We start from the raw sequence: 21,439 nt of genomic DNA on the forward strand, positions 1-21,439 counted from the left end.
ACGAAGCACATTTATACAAGGGCTACTGATGGAAACATGTCCAGAAATCTTTCAGCAGTCACACAAACCATCACTTCCTTTGATAAAAACTGGCTGTCTTAAGGATAGTCACAGGAATGAAGACCAGAGTATTTATCTTGATTGTTACAGTTGTTTTTTTCCACATCAACAAAGTCTGCTATCTCATAATTTCTTCATATTTTCGGAAACTTCTACTGACACTATATACTTTAAGTTTTGGACTGATTTCATCTCAATACTTACTCAATCTTTTCTCTTGCTCATTTTCATTCTTTCACTGCATTCTTTTTGAGGCATGGAGGCTTTTAATCCATCACCACTCTCCTTTAAAAATTCCACTTCCTGAGGTGAAAAACCTACTGACTGTCAGCCTGATAAATGACTACACCCATGTCTTCACACAAACAAAGTGAGGAAGGATGGGCAGATGGAGGAAGAGAGTAGGAGGGGAAATGTGGATGAGAGGCTCAAAGTTTTGACATTTTGAACAATAGCCTGGAGGGCCCATTGGAAAAACCTTACACTAAAAAACACCCGTTAAGATTTAATTTTCACACTGTAAGTCTCTTCAGAAATAGACAAAAGGCCACAGCTTTCTTGCAAAAAGGAAAATCACTTTTGATGTTGTGGTGCTGCTTTCTCTCTGCGCCTGTCTGACCACTCATCCTGCTTCACAAGTGAAGTAAAAATATATTTCCGTCGTGTTTTGGCCAGATCTCCAGCCTTAAATGCAGCCTGTCACCTAGAATCCAGCTGCTGGTAAAAAACAAATGGAAAACCTCTCTTTAAACCTATATAATTTTGGCTGCCCTTTTGGCTGCAGCTCACCTCCTCCTACTTAACACCATGCATTAGCTCTTCGTTGTGAACTCTATATTTAAGGGTTGACAAATTGATGATAGTTCATTTTCACCTTGAGGCAATCCAGAGTGCGAAAAACAAAGAGATCAAGAAGGGAATTTTATCCCAGCCGTAGTGACCAGTGTTGGACAAGGTCGTAACTCAGTCTGCGGCTAACCATCAAATGGTTGTTGTCATTGAAATCTGAACACACACAGAGGGACAAAGGCAACTTTAAGAAAGGAGAAGAAGAAGACAATCTTTGTAAGGTAAACATTCCTATGAAGCTACCGCAGTAAGACAGGAACTGATGCGGCTCTTCTGTCGCCCTCAGAGTAATCAGAGGGAAGACGACTGCATTACCTTTACACAGAAGGGAAGATATTCTCTCAGGAACGGAGTTGTTCAACACACCTGCAACATAAACTCCACTCTGCCGCTAAATTAATGCCATGTTACACTGTAATTGCTTTGGAAAAGTTTGGAAAGGAGGAAGGAGAAAAGTACTTTAAGCTGCATGAGAGAATAGGGCAGGTTTATAGTAGTTTTCATACTCAAAGTGAATTATTTGAAAACATATAGACTGACATGGTGGTCGGCTTAAAGTAATGAGAAGTCTGCTAATAAGGGCATCCGATTTAGTTTAGTGTGACAGCGCAGATCAAAGGGTACAACACACATGCACAGTGAAAGTGACACTAAAAGCAGTCAAAATGACTGCTATGGTCATTATCTGTATATAATTTGGATTATCATTAATAAATTGGTGGAACAGGTCAAAAACACAACAGGACACTAAATGAAAACTATAATGATTGAGTGTTATATTTATTTAATTGACACAACATAACTTCTCTGCAATTACACATGCAAACTCGAACTGCAACCATTTTCTCTGTGAAATAAAAACAAATGTATCCTGCTTTCAAAATAGGTTGGTGTCATCATTAGACCTTAACAATGAAAATGATTAACTATTATGAATATTCCTAAATGCTGTGATGGCTGCCAGCAGAAGATACTCTGCTGTTATGATGCTTGTTTTGCTTATGGCTCACAATCACTCACAGTCAACACAGGTAACCTGTACCTTCCATTGTCCTCCTGTAGGCCTCATACCTTGAAAATTAGCAGATGGGATGTCAGCAAGTGTGGAATTCGATGTTTCCAGTCGTCTTTTTTTGCTAAGGGGTATCTCTGAAATGATTTCTGAATCACTCTCAGAGCTAGATGAAGCTTCTTCCAGACACCAAGAAACATCCCTCTCTGAACCTGCTCCTCCGTCGGATTCTTCCTCATCAAGGCTCTGAAGCTTGGCTAAAGCCTCCATAACTGTCATTATCTTTCTACTTGTCATTTTTTGTCTCTCTAGGGTTTAGAGTGAAGCTATAACTAGGTTTTAGACTCACAAAGCATAAAAAACAAAGAGACAATAGAGCAGGACAAAAGAGCGGGAAAATGTAGCAAATTGTAAAACATGACACCCCATGTAAAAAGCATGCAGTCAATTTCACTACTATGGTAATTCGAGGGAGTAACACTCAGATCTTTTTTGTGGTTTGAAATTTTAATGGTAAAACAATGTTAGAATAAAATATACACATATTTAGGAAAAGTCAGGGTCCTATTGGTACATAGGTTTTTTTTAAACAGAGTTATGACGTTGCAAATTTTGAAAGCAGTCAAAATGACTGCCTTGGTAGTTCGAGTGTTAAGGTAGTGTGATAATCTGACCGCTTCTCCTGCAGCTCCTTTTGGGGCCAGTTCATAATGAAGGCAGATGGATCTATGGATTTATTTAATTTGAAACTATTTAATTGGGCAGAATCATTTCAATGTCCTTGTAGTAAAGCTTTGAATTGTCCTGAGTTAGTGTGCCTGACATAAAGATGCACAATCCCGTTTATTAGGATCCTAACTGGTGATTGAGTTGTGGTCATGTTGGCCAAAATAAAATGTTCATCACCTTCTCCATCACCTTCTCCCATTCCAGCTTATGACATACTAACACTTTGTCACCTGGACCAGTCCACAAGGATGCACTGGGTCCATCTACAGCCAACCATGTGCAGCCCAAAAAGTATTTGGTCCATGTACTTGTTATATTAAGGCTGGGATCTAAAATAACTCTAAAAATCTTTCAGTTGATCCAAACTGCAACAACCAGAGCAGTAACCGGTACCTCCATCAGAAATTACTTTTATTTTGGGCTGACCTCTCTACATTAGTCCTCATTGAGGTCTAAAATATCATTTAAGAAACCTTCTCATCATACAAAAAGCCATCAGTTGCCAGGATCTGCCCTTTTACCAAAGATCCCGCAGCTTACTCGTGGTTCCCAGTTTCCAGGGCAAGAATGGAAGGCAGAGCTTTGAGCTCTCACACCAGCTCCCCGCCTTGGTTTGGATGCCACCCCTGCTATTAGGACCAAACGTAAAACTTTGACATTCCGCCACTCTTGGCCAATAGTTTAAATATAAACTCTTTGACAGAATTTCTATTAAACTCTTGCCTTTTTAAGCAAAAATTGTTATAACAACACACTGTATTGTTATATGATCTGAACAGATAATGAATGAAAAGATAAATAAATCTTATTTATTTAAAGGTTACATTCAAAATGTTGTAGAAATGCCAGCTTTTGATCAACATCCGATTGAGGTACATGGGCCGACTCCTAAAATCATGATTGAATTGATGATTGATTTTCAGTTAGTAAGGCTAACCAGATGTTTGTTAAATGTCAGTTATGCTTTAAATTGTGTTACAATGTTAGATATTAACTTTCAATATTCTGAACTCTAAATGAGTTTACTGTCTTGAGTATCATCTATAATCTCACACTTTTTTCAGACCTTTCCATATGAAATGCTAAACATAAACTACTCAGAAGCAGGTTGTGATTAGCCTAAGTCATGATGAAGTCACCAGGTAAAACAGAGCCCCCTATGTGACACTGCAAAGTCAGGCGGAAGATCTTAACATGAACATAGCTCGTTAAGCCACTTATCTCATTTGATAGTAAACTTCTCTGGGAGGGAAATGTTAATCATAGAAATGTCTAAATAATTAGACAAGCTCCCAGCTGCACACGTATAGGTCAGGCAACCAGAGGCAGGGGCCCCCTGGATCTGTGACCTTTCCTTGGCCTCTTGCAGGCATGTGACACTGGGCTGACTGACCCTACGTAGTCCACATGCAGCACAAACAAGAGGTCTGACAGAGCATGTTTACCTGGCCTTTGTCATCCTGTCACACTTCGTCTCAAATATTAACTTCTGGTCACTTGTACAGTCGGGCAGATGATACTCTCAGCTTCTGGCATGCTCCCAGTGTACAGTCGTATGAAAAAGTTTGAGCACCCCCAACTATTTCTATAGTCACTAATAAATCATTGGGTGTATCATTTTGAAGTATGAAAAAAAAACAAAAAAAAAAAACTGATGGACACAGTAATATTTCAGTCGTCAAAGGATGTTTATTGGATTAACAGCAAATGTTCAATATGCATCAAAACAAAATTAGACAAGATTTAGGCACCTCAAAAGAAAGATCACATCAATATTTAGTAGTGTGGTGGAAGTTTTTACCTTCCTATTACATCTGATGGGAAATTAAATAGAGAGCTTTCTTTTTCTGCCGGCCAGCCACGTGTTTATTTTCTTCTGCAAAAGAGGTCAATCCTACATGACTCAGCGGTCATGGTGGAGAAAGACCCAGGACAAAGGGAATCGCAATCATTTATACCCGAGGAAGGGGCGGGTTGGGGTGCGTCTTACTTCTCTGAAACACAATTACTGTGTCTCAGCACATGGTACATGAGGCAAATGGTGATGTGGATTGGAAAGCCTATTGTGGGGGTTTCTAAAGCAGATCTAAGAGACAGAATTGACCATAACAGCAGAAACTCCTTTTGCAAAAATAATAGCCACTCAACGCTTCCTATAGCCTGTAATTGTCACACCCAAAAAGGGCCGTACACACAAAAGAACCCCAATGAGTGGCAAGATAAAAAAAACTAAAAAAAAAAAAACGTTTTATTAACAGTAGTGGCTGGCGTGTGTGTCCAAAGAAGTTGTATCCAGTTCAGATACTCACTGGGGAGAAACAAAATGTCAATAAAGGCGATTCAGGGGTTCTGTGGAAATCAGAAATGATAAGGTAGTGGCTTACAGGGAAATCGAGAAGGGAACCGACGGATGGTGTGGTCCAAGGCTGTGGTGTTACCGATCAGGGATAGTGGCATGGCTGGCAGGAGCAGCAAGAGTAACTCTGAGGCGGAATTCCACACTGATGGTTACAGGAAAGACTAGAGGTCCACAAAGCAAGGGGAAAACTGGAAAAATACAAAGGCAGGTTAGTAATACTCAGTGTGCCAAGAACTTAAAATCAGCCTGGATTACCACAGGTAACTGTGAGATAATGTGGCAGAGGCTGGAACTCGTGCTGATCCTTAGAAAGCAGCCAGTAATGGAGGCAGATGGACAACAGGTGTGCAGGAGCAGGCCATACTCTGCCTGGACTTCCTGGATGCCTGCTCCGAGAACTCAGAACACACCACAACCAAGTGACTCATGACAGTAACGAGCATCTGGATTCTGGATGAAGGTATTTTGGACCACTCTTCCTGACAAAACATCTCCAGTTCAGTTAGGCTTGATGGTTTCTGAGCATGGACAGCCCGTTTCAAACCATCCCACAGATTGTCAAGGATATTCAAGTCTGGGGACTGGGATGGCCATTCCAGAACATTAGACTTGTTCCTCTGCATGAATGCCTGAGAAGATTTTGAGCTGTGTTTTAGGTCGTTGTCTTGCTGAAATTTCCAGCCCTGGCATAACTTCAACTTTGAGACAGATTCTTGAACATCATTCTCAAGAATTTGCTTAATAAAGTAGAATCCATGCGATCCTCTAGTTTAACAAGACTCCCAGTACCAGCCACACAGCATGATGGAACCTCTGTGGGCACTAAGTGTTTTTCATGGAATGCTGTGCTCTTTTGCCGCCGTCCATAATGGTGCTGGTTATGCCCAAATAACTCAATCTTTGTTTCACCAGTATATTCCAGATTGTAGCTGGCTTGTCCAAATGTGCTTTTGCATGCCTCAAGCGACTCCGTTTGTGGCGTGTGCTCAGAAACGGCTACTACCGCACACCTCTCCCGTACAGCTGTTCCTAGTGCAAAGTACCACCATCTGCTGCAAGATGATCTTGTAGGTCTTTGGAGTTGGTCTGTGGGTCGTTTTTGATTATTCCCACCATCTTTTGCCTTTGTGTGATATAACTAACGGTGGGGTTTGCTCTCTCACAGATACCACCGACTCTATAATACCGGTTCTTTAACTACGAGGGCGAGCAGCACTCAATGACCTGAACACCAATTTTGTACAGAGACAATTTATCATAAATCGTCTAAAAAGAATGAAAGAGTTTGGGCAATGTTTTTTCTTAAAAAGGGGAAGGCCTCCTTTTAAAAGTCAATTTAAGAACTCTATAAAAACTACAGCAGTCAGAGCTCACGGCCACGCTCCAGACTTTGTACTCCGCCATCCTTGTGCTACACCGGTTAGCCACGCGAGCCGTCTTCCACTCCAAGTAGCCTGAAGATCTTCCATGCTGCTCCCTTCTGCCACACGGCCTCCACTTTGCCGGAAGCTCCCGCTGGCGTGGCGTGGGCCTAAAACATCTAGAACACAAAAGATGGCCAGCAGTCTGCTCAACAAACACAGGATCGATTCTTTCTGGTCTCAGGGTCCTTCAGGCTACGGCTAACAGTGTATCGGTCAACGACTCACGGCTTTGTGGCAGAAACTCCTGCTTCTGCCACTTCGCGTCAAAACCCTCCGATACACTGATGCTGGCGGCTCTCTCAAGACGGCTCTCGTAGTCTTCTCTGCTCTCTCTCTGCCTTGCGTGGCGCTCTTTCCTGCCCTGCTGCCCGCGCTCTCCTACACCTTGTCTGGTGTTTCAGCGTCCTTTAAAGGAAACGGTCCACCCACTTCCGGCTACCTGTCAATTAGTGTGTGGGCCCGCGGCAGCAGCCGATTGGCTGGTGCAGCTCCCGGTCAGAGGATGCATTTGCTGCCTAAAAATCATAATTGGCCATTCCCAAACATGCATGTGAACTTAATTAAAAGGAAATAACCACACCACTAATAAGTAAAGAAATCCCAAAACATACCTAAAAATGGATTCAACAAAACATGCAGTTTAACTAAATATGGCACATAATAGAAAACAAATAGAAAACCAGCAGAAATGCATTCCACCTGACTCGCCGTCTGACATTTGCCTCTCCGATATTTTTCTCGGCCTGCCACTTCTGGCCTTAACAAGAACCGTGCCAAACTGGTGCTTCCATTTCCTCACTGTGTTCCTCACAGTAGAAACTGACAGCTGAAATCTCTGAGAGGGCTATTTGTAGCCTTGCCCTAAACCATAATGCTCAACAATCTCTGTTTTCAGGTTGTTTTGATGCCCCCATGTTGCCACTCTTCAGAGGAGAGTCAAAGAGAAGGACAACTTGAAATCGGCCACCTTAAATACCTTCTCTCATGAGTGGATGCACCTGTCCTGAGGTTCAGCGCTTAATCAGTGTTAAGTATACAGGTCTTCAACTCAAGGGTGACAGGCGAGCCCACATTTTTGCACGGCATATTTTTAAAATTTGATTTAATTTCATACAACTTGCCATTGCTACACTAAATGTCTCCATCTGGAAAACACCCCAGTACTCAGCTTTATTAGAAAATGAATGGCATGCCACTGTGATCATTTTCTGTGAAGACAGAGTCAGTTACTATGCAGCTTCAGAAGAGTGCCCAAACTTTTTCACATGACTGTAAAATAAAACCATGTGAGAGAAGAAACAAAACTGCCAGCGTTGTTATAAACAGGTCAAAGCAAAAGAGAGAGATGATAATACAGCTTAGAAAGGATCTTTGTTAGGGAGGTTTATTACTTTGCATTTTGGAATAGATTTTGAAATTTTGACAAACATTTATTTCAATTCCAATTTAAAGATATAAAAGTCTAAATATGCAGCCAGCCAGGTGTGTCTACAAGAAGCCACAATCAACAAGTGCTAACATTTATTTAGAATATTCACATACAGCAAAGTAAAAGTGTGAAAAGCATCCAACAACATGCCATCTATTTTTTGTTCTACTTGAGATTTGAAGTGAATACAGCACATGGGTCTGAGGAGGAGAAAGGCAGAGTGGAGGGGGGGGATGAGTAATGTCTTTCATACCGTAAAACCTGCACCACAACCTCTCAGCCACCATTTTACTGCCCCTCATGGCTTCCCTGTAAGACCTTGGCAGCATCACATGGTAACTGCATCACACAGTATAACTCCCAGAGCGTTACTTGTTGTGGGTCAAGTTGTGAACACACACACACACACACTCCGAGCCGCATTTCCAAAGGGAAGCAAATATCGCCTCTTGGGTAATTTTTTGGTTGGTTGGACGCAGCTGAGCTGCAGGCTCCATATTGTGGGGAATTAGCAGAAATATGCCGTTGGTGGATGATAGGGTTTTAATGTTGATCATATGAAATCAAATCTGCAGGTCTTACTAAAATAACCGAAGCCCTTCAAATGGGTTAGAGTGCGAGCTCACCACAAAAACTGCTACTCAGGATTTCTTTATCCAGAACGACGAAGGTCCTTCAGCTTTTAAATTCAAGAAAGGTAAAGAAGCCAGGCCCTGTGTTGGACTGTACCAGAAGAAAAGAGAACCGCACTTTATCTTCATTTCACATTGCTGCAAAAGCATTTTTCAAGTATTACATACTTTTTCATCCCTGGAAGTTTTAATGTAGATGTCACCTGTATGAGACTCGAAAGCCAGACTGAGGGAAAAGCTGCTTTTCACCAGAAAAAAAGATGGGCAAAAAAAATCCCTGGTTTGGAGGCAGCAGATATTTAATAGTACAGGACTCTGGGCAGGGATACAGATAAGCTGAGAGCGGCTCTGTTTGCCTTTAAGGATATCTACATCTTTAGTGAATCTACCTCTGCTTCTGGGTTCACACATCTGGTTCAGTGGAGTAATATTTTTCCTGTGGCAGGGTTTTCATGCCACTGCTCTATAGCTGTGGACCAGACTGTTTCGGAGTTTTGGTCCTGTACTCCATGCAGCTGTTAACTGGATTCTTTCATTCAGAGTTGCCATGATGTGATCAACTGTTGTAAGCTTTAGTCTCTGAGCTGCTGGTGACAGACATTACTGCTACATTATGTGCATATATATATAGAAGCCCTATCAGTTCTATTATATAACATGACGTAATACAACTTGACTGGTTCTAGAAACTCTTCACAGAATATGTACATATAAACTAGAAGGGGAAGATGTAACTTAGAGAACATTGAATTGCATTAAGGTAAGGAATATAAAAGGTGGAAGGGGATCCATTTATAGACTGAAAGCATGTTACACTCGGCCATTAGTTAACGATATAACAAACCGTTTTGATTGGTACTTTGTGGAGCCAGGAATAAGACTGCTTTCTGGCTTTGTGCATTTCATATGTACTGCATGTTCAATTTTCTCCTCATCTTCCTGCTCCTCCTCTTTCTTCTCCTCTTCCTCACCCACTTCTGTTACTGTGGCATATGCACAGTATATGCCACATTTAGACCAGTTTGAGACCCGCTGGATGTATACATGTTGGAGGAATTCAACTTCAATTGCATAATTTGTGTGTGTTAGTCTGACTTTGAGAATTCTATTTAGTACAATTAACAAGGTACCAACAAGGTAACATGTTCAACCTAAATCCCCAAAAAGTTAAAAGCTACTTAAAAAATGTATGAAAACAGAATACAGTTATTTACAAATCTCATAAACCAATAATTTCATTTAATTTCCATTTCATTTTTTTTTTTCCACAAAAAATTCCATTGTTGAAACATTTGACTATTTCATGAAAACATGTTCGCTCCTTTTGAATTTGATGGCAGCATCATGTCCCAAAAACGTTTGGACAAAAACATGTAATGTATCCCCTCTTTGTTCTAAAAAAGTACTCTTTTTGCACAAAAATATTTCAAACAAAAACAATTCAACGATAGCTGCCATCAGAATTTAAAAAAAAGCCTATGCAGCTGAAATCTGAAAGTGAAAGGCTTTAAAGTGGACCTGATTTTCCTGTAATACCACTTTGTGCCACTAGATGGGACATGACTCACTGCAGCGTGTTACCTGCATAGAGCTACTAGAAGAGGAAGAGGAAGCAGTGGCTAACAGATCAGCTGACCTTCAGCTGAAACTGTTAGCAAACAGGAAGAGGTTGCACAGCTGTCCGAGTTAATGCCGCCATGTTTATGTTTCATTAAGCTGTAAATACATTATTTTTGATTGTTGTGGAGTGTTGTTAGAGAGAACTATCTCAAACAAGACAAATACAATCACATTCTGATCATTTCAGATCAATGGGAGCTACTGTCTGCTCTCATTTAAGTATCAAACCCATCTGACTTGTTGGAGCCCTTTTTGAGAAAAAAAAAACATGTAGTCTAAACTAGGGATGTCCCGATCAGGTTTTTTTGCCTCTGAGTCTGAGTCATTTGATTTTAAGTGTCTGGCAATACCGAGTCCCGATCCGATACTTCTACAGTACATTAAAAAAATGAAGAACGGCGAAGAAACAGATCCATCCCCCCTGAGACCCGACTGACGGATTAAGCGGGTATAGAAAATGGATGGATGGATGAATAATATTTTTTATGTAATTTTAATATTTTTTATAGTCTACATAGTTCTTTAAGTCATCATACAGATTTTCAAAAGGATTGAGGCCTGGGCTTTGATTAGGCCATTACAACACATTTCCACATTTCCCCTTAAACCACTTAAATGGTGTTCTATTTCATCCTTACTGACCGCCAGAGGCGGTGCTTTCAAGCACTGGATGATACATCTTGCGCATGCGCAGGTCGAGTGTTTATACCAACAACGTCACTCGTGACCCCCTGCTGACCCCGGAGAGCCTATATACTTCCGGCAATATCAGCAGGTCAGTCCTTTTCATCTTCTCACTGCGCAAGGTAAGTGACTCCGTCTGCATATGAGACGAATTCTAAAACCAATTTTTACTTCATCGTTCGCTGCTGGTGGTCTCGCGACGTTCCGTCGAGGCTGCGAGCTGCTCGCCCTTCAGAGACCGCAACGAACTGCCGAGAGGTATGTAACCTTTTTTCTTTCCCTCGGCTGATGAAGTTTACTGTCAGCTGTTACAAGCGCCGGTCTAGGTAGCATGCTCGCTCCTTCTCCCGGTGCTGTGCGCTGCACGTGAGTAACAGTCTGTTTATAGTTGCATTGTCGGTGAAGGCTACATTGCTAGCCCTCTCCCGGCATCTGTAACCTGCCTATGTTAAGCGGCCAACTCGGTTGTGCCGGTTCTTTGATTTTGTTGCTGCTATTGTTCTGCCCCTCTCCTGGTGTAAGGCGGCGCGTGCGCCCCCGCTCCCAGCACAGGTGGCCTATAGTGGTTGTTGGTGAAGGCTCCGTCCGCGGCTCCCCCTCCCAGCATCCATCTATAGCTAAAATAGAACTTGCACTAGCCCCTCTCCTGGTGTATGGCGGCGTTTGCGCCCCCCGCTCCCAGCACAGGTGGCCTATAGTGGTTGTCAGTGAAGGCACCGTGTGCGGCTCCCGCTCCCGGCATCCGACTATAGACAGTGTATAATTACAGCAATTGCCCCTCTCCTGGTGCACGGCGGCGTGTGCGCCCCCCGCTCCCAGAACAGGCAGCCTATAGTTGATTGTTGGCGAAGGCACCGTTTACGGCTCCCTCTCCCAGCATTCATCTATGAGTACAGGATTTTCTTTTGTATGAAAATCTATAAGTAAAGAATTTTCTTTGAAACAAAAAAAAAAAAAAAAAAAAAAAATCATAACTTGCCCCTCTCCACGGGGCCTATAGTTGTTTGTTGGCGAAGGCACCGTTTACGGCTCCCTCTCCCAGCATTCATCTATAACTAAGAAGAAGACATATATGAATAAGAATTCATAAATACGTACTATCGTCAAATACACTGTGTGTGTGTATATATATATAGAGCTAGAGGTGGTCCCGACATGGATCACAACCACTCCTGCTCGGCCTGTATGGCTCCTCTACAGCTTGAGGATGGGCATGATCTGTGTCCTTCGTGCTTCGGCCTCGGACATATGAGGCAGGGTCTCTCAGACGAGTCCTGCATGAATTGTGGCATTTTGCCTCATGCTGTCAGGGCTGCAAGGCTGGCCGAGGTAGAGCGCCTGTTGGGCCCTCCCTTGTCTCCTCAGTTGACCCCTGACCAGCGGCTGGCCCCGTCTCGGTCTACCCGACCACGGCGTCGGCCTGCTGAGACTGCAGGCCCCACCTCCGGGAAGAGGGCCAAGGGGTCCGGGCTTACTTCTAGAGTGGATCAGCTGACAGCGGAGCTTGACAGCATGAAGTCCCTCCTCCTGGCTCTCCAGCCTGGGGCTGTAGCAACCCTGCCAGGTGCCCTTGTTCCTCCAGCGGCCTCCTTCGGGCCGGAGGAGGATGCGTTTTCCATAGCAGGCTCAGCCAGCTTCGGCCAGTGCCTTTTTCAGGCGCTCCTCAACCCCCGCTGAACTAACTGTACCTCCATCAGAAGAGTATCTGAGGGAATTACAGAAGTTCTGGAGGGACCCTAGGGCCCCTGCCCGTCCGACAGCTGATGCTCGGACCCTGGCAGCCATGCAGGACGCCTTCAAGTTCGGCCTGGACCGCATGCCAGCGGTTGAGCCCACTATAGCCGCCCTGATCGTCTCACCCAATGAGGCTCTGAGACAGGAGGCGAGGTGTCCTCGCCCCCAGTGCCGGGTTACGGATGAATTGCTGTCGAAGGCCTATGAGGCGGCAGCACGTATGGCTCGCATGGGTAATTCCATGTCCCACCTGCTGCTCGCCCTGTCGTCATCCCTGCAGGAGACTGAGCTGGACACTTCTGTCCACGGTATTACTGATGCCTCTCTACAGGCCTTTGCACTGATGTCCAGGGAGTTGGGACGAGTAATGGCTACTCTCGTACAGGCTCGCCGCCAGGTTTGGTTGGCGCAGTCCCCTCTCTCGGAGGCCTGCAGGAGAACCCTCCGCAGCGTTCCGGTGGAACCGGGGGAGCTGTTTGGTTCCGGGGCTCTGGAAGCCCTCGAGCGCACGGTCCAAGCTGGGAAGACCCGACAGCAGCTGTCTGAGCTTCACAGAAGCGCGCCGCCGCCTGGCAACCCTAGGGGTCGTCCAGCTGCCCCGCAGCGCGGCACCCACTCACGGGCCAGGGGCCTCCTTCGGCCCCAGTACTCACGCCCACAGCCTGCTCAGCGGCAGGCGCAGCCCTTTCGGGCACCTGAGCGACTGCCCCCTGGGCGTCCTCAGGTCTCACGTACCGACCGTCGTGCCCCTGGAGCCTCTAGAGGTCGGGGGGCCCGACGCTGAGGCCACGGGGCCGACCGTCGGCGTTTTTTCCCAGCAGCAGCTCAGCTACTGGGCTGCTTCCACCAGGGACCCGTGGGTTCTTTCCACCTTGACCCACGGGTACGAACTTCAGCCCCCGAACGTCGGCCCCCGATCCATGGCCGAGTCAGGATGACTGTCATCCGCGACCCGGCGAAAGCCCGAGCCCTCGCCCAGGGGCTGTACGCCCTCCTGGGCAAGGGTGCCATCGAACCGGTAGACCCCCAGGTGCACCCCGGGGGGTTCTACTCGACTTACTTTCTGGTAGCAAAGAAAGATGGCGGATTCCGACCTATCCTCGACCTCAGGAACCTCAACAGGTTCCTGAAGGTCTTGAGGTTCCATATGTTGACCACTGCAGAGGTTCTGCGTACGGTCTCCAGAGGGGAGTGGTTTACCTCCATAGACCTGGAGGATGCCTACTTTCACGTTCCTGTGGCGCCACACCATCGGCAGTTTCTGCGATTCGCCTTTCAGGGGCGTCATTTCCAGTTCAGGGTGCTCCCGTTTGGTCTCTCCCTCTCCCCACGGGTGTTCACCAGGTGTGTGACGGCAGCCCTCTCGCGCCTACAGTCGCGGGGCATGAAGATCTTGCCGTATCTGGACGACTGGCTCGTCTGTGCGCCGTCCCAGTCTCAGGCGGCCCTCGACACGACGTGTCTTCTTTCCCATGTGGCCCGTTTGGGCCTCAGGGTGAATTTTACAAAGAGTGGCCTTGTCCCATCACAGAGCACAGTTTTTCTTGGGGTGACCCTCGATGCGGTCACCATGATGGCCTGCCCGTCGCCGCGGCGGGTGGACGACATCCTCCGCCACCTCCTCCCATTTCGGGAAGGCAGGCGGTTCCACTACGTGGAGTTCCTACGCGTCCTGGGGAAACTGACAGCTGCGGCTGCTGTGGTCCCCTTAGGATTGCTGTCGCTGCGTCCCCTCCAGAGGTGGTTGCACAGCTTTCACCTGGACGCCAAGAGACACCGGCACAGGAGGCTCGCGGTGTCCCACCGTTGCCTTCTTGCCCTGGCCCCGTGGAAGAAGCGCTCGTTTCTCCTCCAGGGCATGCCCATGGGCTCCATTGCATCCCGTCGCGAGGCAGTCACGACGGACGCCTCCCTCTCGGGGTGGGGCGCCGTGTGGCAGAACCGGACAGCTCAGGGGCTGTGGCCGGCGCGGGACCGCTCACAGCACATCAACGCACTAGAGCTGCGGGCTGTACACAGAGCGTTGCAGGCTTTCCTCCCTTTCTTGAGGGGCCGACATGTACTAGTGCGGTCGGACAATGTTTCGGCCGTCTCCCACATAAACCACCAAGGTGGCACCAGGTCCGCACTGCTACTGCAGGCATCCCGGGACCTCCTGCTGTGAGCAGCACCACGCTTAGCCAGCCTAAGGGCAATGTATTTGCCCGGGGAACGCAACCAGACGGTGGCCTTGCTCTCCCGTGGCAAGCCTCCGCCGGGGGATTGGCAGCTCCATCCGGAGGTGGTGCTCAATATCTGGGCCACCTTCGGCAGAGCAAACGTGGACCTCTTTGCCTCAGAAGAGTCGACCCATTGCCCCCTCTGGTTCTCCCTGACAGAGGAGAGCAGTCCCCTGGGACAGGATGCTCTGGCCCACGACTGGCCAGAGGTTCTCCTCTATGCTTTCCCGCCGATCCCTTTGATAGTCCCTACGCTACAGAGGGTCCTCCAGCAGGGCCACAGGCTGCTGTTGGTAGCCCCCTTTTGGCCAGGGAGGACGTGGTTTCCACTGCTGCACAGGCTCTGCAGCGGTTCCCCGTGGCGCCTCCCCGACAGGAGGGATCTCCTGTCTCAGTGGCAGGGTCGGATCTGGCATCCCGTCCCGCCTGCAGCTGTGGGTTTGGCCACTGCAGGGCCCGACCCGATGCTGACTGAGTGCTCTGGCGAGGTCTGCCATACCATCCTAAACGCGAGGGCGCCTTCTACCCGGGCGCTTTATGAACAGAGGTGGCGGCTGTTTACTACATGGTGCTTGGACAGGGGTGAGGACCCTGTGCACTGTCCTGTCCCTAGGATTCTGGAGTTCCTCCAGTCACTCCTGGATGACGGCCGGTCCCCCGCTACCCTGAGGGTGTATGTGGCGGCCATTTCCTCTCGGCATGCTCGAGTGGATAACGGCACGGTGGGAAGCCACAGGTTGGTGTCCCTTTTCCTGAAAGGTGCACGGCGGCTGCGCCCCCCACGAGTGCGGCGCACCCCACCATGGGATCTGCACCTGGTGCTCGGCGCCCTGTGCGCGCCTCCCTTTGAACCCCTTGCTCAGGCAGGGCTGAGATGGGTCTCAGCTAAGACCGCCTTTCTACTCGCTATCGCGTCAGCGAAGCGCGTCGGGGAGCTGCATGCTCTGTCGGTGAGCGACTCCTGCATGAGGTGGAACTCGGATGGCTCAGGGGTTTCCCTATGGCCGAACCCCGCTTTTCTCCCGAAGGTGCTGTCTTCATCTAACCTCAACAGACCTATCCACCTGGCACAGTTTGTTCCCCCGGAGGGGGAGGACAGGTTACGCCTACTGTGCCCTGTGCGGGCTCTGAGAGCCTACGTGGCCGCGACTGCCGGTATCAGGCAGTCGGACCAGCTCTTCCTCTGCTACGGTGGCCCTCGGAGAGGCTGTGCGCTCTCTAAACAGCGACTGTCTCACTGGGTGGTGGACGCCATCACCCAGGCATATGAGGGAAGTGGGCTCCCCCAGCCAGCTGGGGTGAGCTGCCACTCCACCAGAGCTGTCTCGACCTCATGGGCAGCCCTACGGGGCGTTCCCCTGGAAGACATCTGTGAGGCAGCGTCATGGGCGTCACCGAGTACCTTCTCCAGGTTCTATCGGGTGAATGTTGCCACTCCCAACCCGTTGGCTGTGGTCCTGCTGCCCGACTCTGCTGCTTCCTCTCAATAAAGTGAGTAGGTGCTGGATTCCTCGTGACTTTTCTGGTATTAGTCATCCAGTGCTTGAAAGCACCGCCTCTGGCGGTCAGTAAGGATGAAATAGAACGAAAGTTACGTATGTAACTACGGTTCTATGAATCCTGGATGACCGCCAGAGCGTTCTGTCACTCAGAATCCTCGTATTCTCGCGAGAAGATTCTGTAAGGACTGACCTGCTGATATTGCCGGAAGTATATAGGCTCTCCGGGGTCAGCAGGGGGTCACGAGTGACGTTGTTGGTATAAACACTCGACCTGCGCATGCGCAAGATGTATCATCCAGTGCTTGAAAGCACCGCCTCTGGCGGTCATCCAGGATTCATAGAACCGTAGTTACATACGTAACTTTCGTTTTAGCAGTATGTTTAAGGTCATTCTGATCAGGTCATTCTGGTGAACTCTCAAATCTGTAAAACAAGGTTTTCTTAAGAATTGACCTGTTGGACCATATATTATTTCCTCCTTTCTCACCAGTTTCCCAGTCCCTGCTGATGAAAATCCCCGCTGGGAACCATAGTGGTGGCAGCATTGTGATGTGCAGTTATTTTTCATGGTATGATGAGAGGTGTTGGGCTTGCGCCAGATATTACGTTTCAGATCCAATTTAATCACCAGATGAACCTCTTTCATATATTCGGGGAATCTCCCACTTGCCTTTTGGTAAACATTTCCATAAGCAAAGGCTTTTTATGGCAACTATGAAGAAAAGCCCAGCTCTGTAGAGTGTACAGTTTACAGTGGTCAGACACACCAGTTTTACTAAAACTAAAGCTTTCTATCTCCTTCATGGTTACCTTTAGTCTCTTTGTTGCCTCTGTTTGTACATTTTGGTGGATGGTCCTCTTTTGGCAAATTTGTTGTGGACCCATATTGTTCTGTTTTATGATGATGGATTATTGGTGTTCTTTGGCATTTTCAAAGAAAAAAAATTGGATATTAAACTCCACTCTATGTGGATAGCTCCTTGGTAATCATGACACCTTGGTGACGCCTCTTATTTAATGCTATTGCAAACTTCAGAACATGTGTATATATACTAAAATCATGTGTCACTCAGACTGTACACAAGTGCACTCATTTTTTGACTTCTGAAGGTAATTAGAACCACCAGATCATATTTAGAGGCAAATGGGGTGAATTCATATGCATGCACCACTTTTTCTTTTTTTAATTTCACTGCATTAATTTTGACTATTTATTAAAGTTTTTTTTTTTTTTTTTTTCACATTTCATGTAGAAATATTTATTTAAATTACAGCCTTGGGATATTTAAATTGACTTAATATCAGACCAGAATAAGTAAATGGAGGGCTCTATCTATGAAAGCTGATATTGAGCTCTTCAGTCACAGAACAAACCATTTATCTATGCCATCTATCTATGATAGTTATGGAATAGATGATGAAATCCATTTATTTTCTATACCCTCATAATCCAGCTCAGGATCGCAGGGGAAGGCCGGAGACTATCCCACTGGCCATCGGGCAAATTTAGAATGGGCCTATATAAGAGCCTATATATTTCTCAAATTCATACAGAAAATCAGCCATACTCTATCTGTGGTAAGTCACTGTTGCTGTCACTCATTCCCACCACAACTTGATTGCCTAGCCTACTAACAGTTGTCTCTTGAGGGCTTATTGCAGCATTGCTATAATGTTTTCTGTAGAAATAACTCCCTTGGCAGTACTAGGTATAAATGACCATAATTCTTTTTTATTATATCACAGACACCCCATAATTTACAAGAGGATAGAGAGGATCGATTTAGAAAAAAATCATGAACTTTTTGGTTTAATTTATGAGAGGGACTTGATAAGTCAAATGGTGTGAAAATAACAACTTGGCAGTTTAAATTTGTAACAGTCTGTAAACATCTGGGAACTGAGGAGACCAGCTGCTGGACCTTTGGGAGAGGAATGTAGTCAAATTCTTGTCTGAAATATGATTCAAGCTTCTCAACAGTCCTTGGTCTTTTTTCTCATATTTTGCATCAAATGTTATCAGTGAGTGAAAGGTCTGAACTGCAGGCAGGTCAGAGCAGCACCTGCGACACGCTACATCAGCAGATGCAGTTTAGCATGGTTCTGCTGAAATATGCAAGGCCTTTCCTGAAAAGTTCAGTTTGATTGAACTGAGTGATTATGATGAGCTGGATGGACACTTTCATCTTTAGTTCGCAGTATTCAGTGTCCATGGTTTCAGTTTTATTTGTCTGACCATGCAACAGTATTTTTTCAATTGTAAGTCGCTTTGGATAAAAGCATCTGCTAAATACATAAACTCATGCATCTTAAAGGGACACTCCACTCATTTGCATTAGGCTTTGCATTGTTAGAAACCCAGTCATACTTTTGAATGGTCATGCAACACTCTCTCATTTCCCCCTGAGACGGGAGAAATCCGTATTCACCTCTTTACACTTCCTCCTACAATGACGCAAAAATCGTCATTTTGTGTCATTGTAGGAGGAAGTGTAAGAGGGGTGGATTTCTGTTGAGACTACAAGCCTAGTTCCCACCCTTCAACACCGCCCATAGGGGGGTTGGACCTAATGCGCTAACAGACCTATCACAGATCAGTGCCAGTGCGACTGGACTGGGATTTTGAAGAAGATATCAAGCTGGGGCGAATTGGTGGCGTCCTGGAGACCTACTTTAGAATACGTAAAGTCAACTGGAAACGACAGCCAAAGCCTACAGGGCCAAATGGACGTCTTTCTGTAAAGTAAGTTTGTTTTCTTTGTTACTATGTCAAGGAGTACTCTTGCTAACACGCTAACGTGGCATGTTCATTGCACAAATAGCTTGCAGTTATGCAAGCTACTGTGGCACGCTAGGCTCAAATGCCATCACTCACTTTGTGATCAATGTTTTGTCTAGACAATTTCGTCTAACAGCCTACCGGCACTTTCTTGAGTGGGTCCTGCAAGGAGAGAGATTGGGCAGAGGACGTCGTGTCGTGCAGGCTATCCGCCAGAACTACCCAGCTCCAGACGGCCAGTACTGCGGGCAAGTGGAGGACGCTCAGGAGAAGCTATAGTTTCCTTGTTTTATATTCATTCAACAGTTGTATTGTTTGTATAGTTATTTAATTAAATGGTTAAAATGTACGTTGTTGTGGTTCTTTCTTGCTCCAAGTGTATTCGAGTTATTGAACGACCAACATTTCAGAACTGGAACTACTTAGCTACTGTTACCTCAGATGACAAAAAGACAGAATTGTGATCATAGCCTACCTATAATTACTATAAATTATGAAGCATTACAAGTATACATTGCATTATAAGTTTGTTGCAAATCAGTTACCTCCTTCCAAGTTTATGATGCTATTCTAAACTTTGTTGAAGGCAGACAGGAGAGAAGGAGTGACATTTTGTTTTTTAATTCACAAAATAAGAATTATCATGAACATAAAGACACACAAACAACAGTATCCACACGATTAAAAAAAAGAGGTATTGACCCTGTGATTGAGTATACAGTAAGGTGCTCGATGGAAGTGCAAACAGGTAAGGCAGTGACATGATTTCCAGGTAGCGTAGAGTCGGGTGGAGCTCGTACACTCTCGGGGGAGTGGCCTGCGGATCTTGAGCATTGCAATGCACTATGGGGATTGTTGTCTTTAATCCACAAGCACAAAAAAGTAATTTTCTGCCTTTTCTCGGTCAAGAAGGCACCAAATTAAAAATGTATGCTACTATTCTACTACATATATGGCCCACTTTCAATACATATTCATGTCTCCACTGGTGGAATGTTCCTTTAAACGAAAAAAAAAAATTAAATCATCTAAAAAAAGACACAACATAGTGCAATTACAAAGTGAATGAACAGTAAAATTAATGTCAGTCTCACTGGGTTAAAGGCCAAAGAATAAAAGTGTGTTCTCAGACAGATTTCCAAACATCAACTGAAGTCTTATGTGCAAAGGAAGCTCGTTCCACAGCTTTGGGGCCAAGACGGAAAAAGCTCCATCACCTCTCTTTTTCCTTTGTGGAATCACAGCAGCATCTGGTCAGCTGACCTGTGTCAGGTGTGGGTTGAGGGTGAAGGGAGGACACGGATGCGAACTTCAAAGGTAAAGGGTGATTTATTTTCCAAAAACAAAGTAACAACAAAAGGCGCGGCTAAGCCGGATTCAAAAAACAAACTGACAAAATAAGGAACTAAACATGGCATGGATAAATAAATAAATACTTAACTTGGCAAAAACGTGGAACATGGGAAGCAAGGCAGGCAGGCAGGTCAGGGTGGGGTATCAAGGGTAATAATCTCACCTGGAACAAAAAAGACTGAGAACTTAAATAGGGATTGAGCGTGATTGGGGACAAGGTGCAGCTGGAGGGGAATAAACAGGAGCAGTGAGTGAACTAATTAACTGGGTGCAGGAAAAACTCAGACATGAACCGAAAACTAAACATGGACTCAAACTCAAAAACGTGACCTAAAACATGAAACTAAAAACCAAGAGTCCATGGGCGTGACAGAGCCCCCCCCTCAAGAGGTGGATCCCAGACATCCCTTAAAAATCTGAGGGTGGGAGGGGGGGGCTCGAAGCCGGTCAGGCGGGGGACCAGAAACAGGCATGTGGTACCGGCTTCGGGCAGCAGGAGGCGGTGGTCTGGCGGACGCCCAGACCTATGACGGCGTGGCAGGAACAGGCAGTGGCCTGACGGACGCCCAGACCTATGACGGCGTGGCAGGAACAGGCAGTGGCCTGACGGACGCCCAGACCTATGACGGCGTGGCAGGAACAGGCAGTGGCCTGACGGACGCCCAGACCTCTGACGGCGTGGCAGGAACAGGCAGTGGCCTGACGGACGCCCAGACCTCTGACGGCGTGGCAGGAACAGGCAGTGGTCTGGCGGACGCCCAGACCGCAGACAGCGTGGCAGGAACAGGCAGTGGTCTGGCGGACGCCCAGACCGCAGACAGCGTGGCAGGAACAGGCGGACACCCGTACCCCCGACGATGTGGCAGCAGGCGGTGGTCTGGTTGGCACCCAGACTTCCGTCGGCGCGGCGGCAGGAGGCGGTGGTCTGGCGGACGCCCAGACCTCCGTCGGCGCGGCAGGTGGAGGAGCCAGGGACCGTCCGACGGTCGGCCGGACGTCCGGCGGGGGGGAGCCCCCCCTTTAAGGGATGGATCCCAGACATCCCCAATGTCTG

Source organism: Odontesthes bonariensis, chromosome 12, assembly GCF_027942865.1.
Source record: "Odontesthes bonariensis isolate fOdoBon6 chromosome 12, fOdoBon6.hap1, whole genome shotgun sequence".
Classification (NCBI taxonomy): Eukaryota; Metazoa; Chordata; class Actinopteri; order Atheriniformes; family Atherinopsidae; genus Odontesthes; species Odontesthes bonariensis.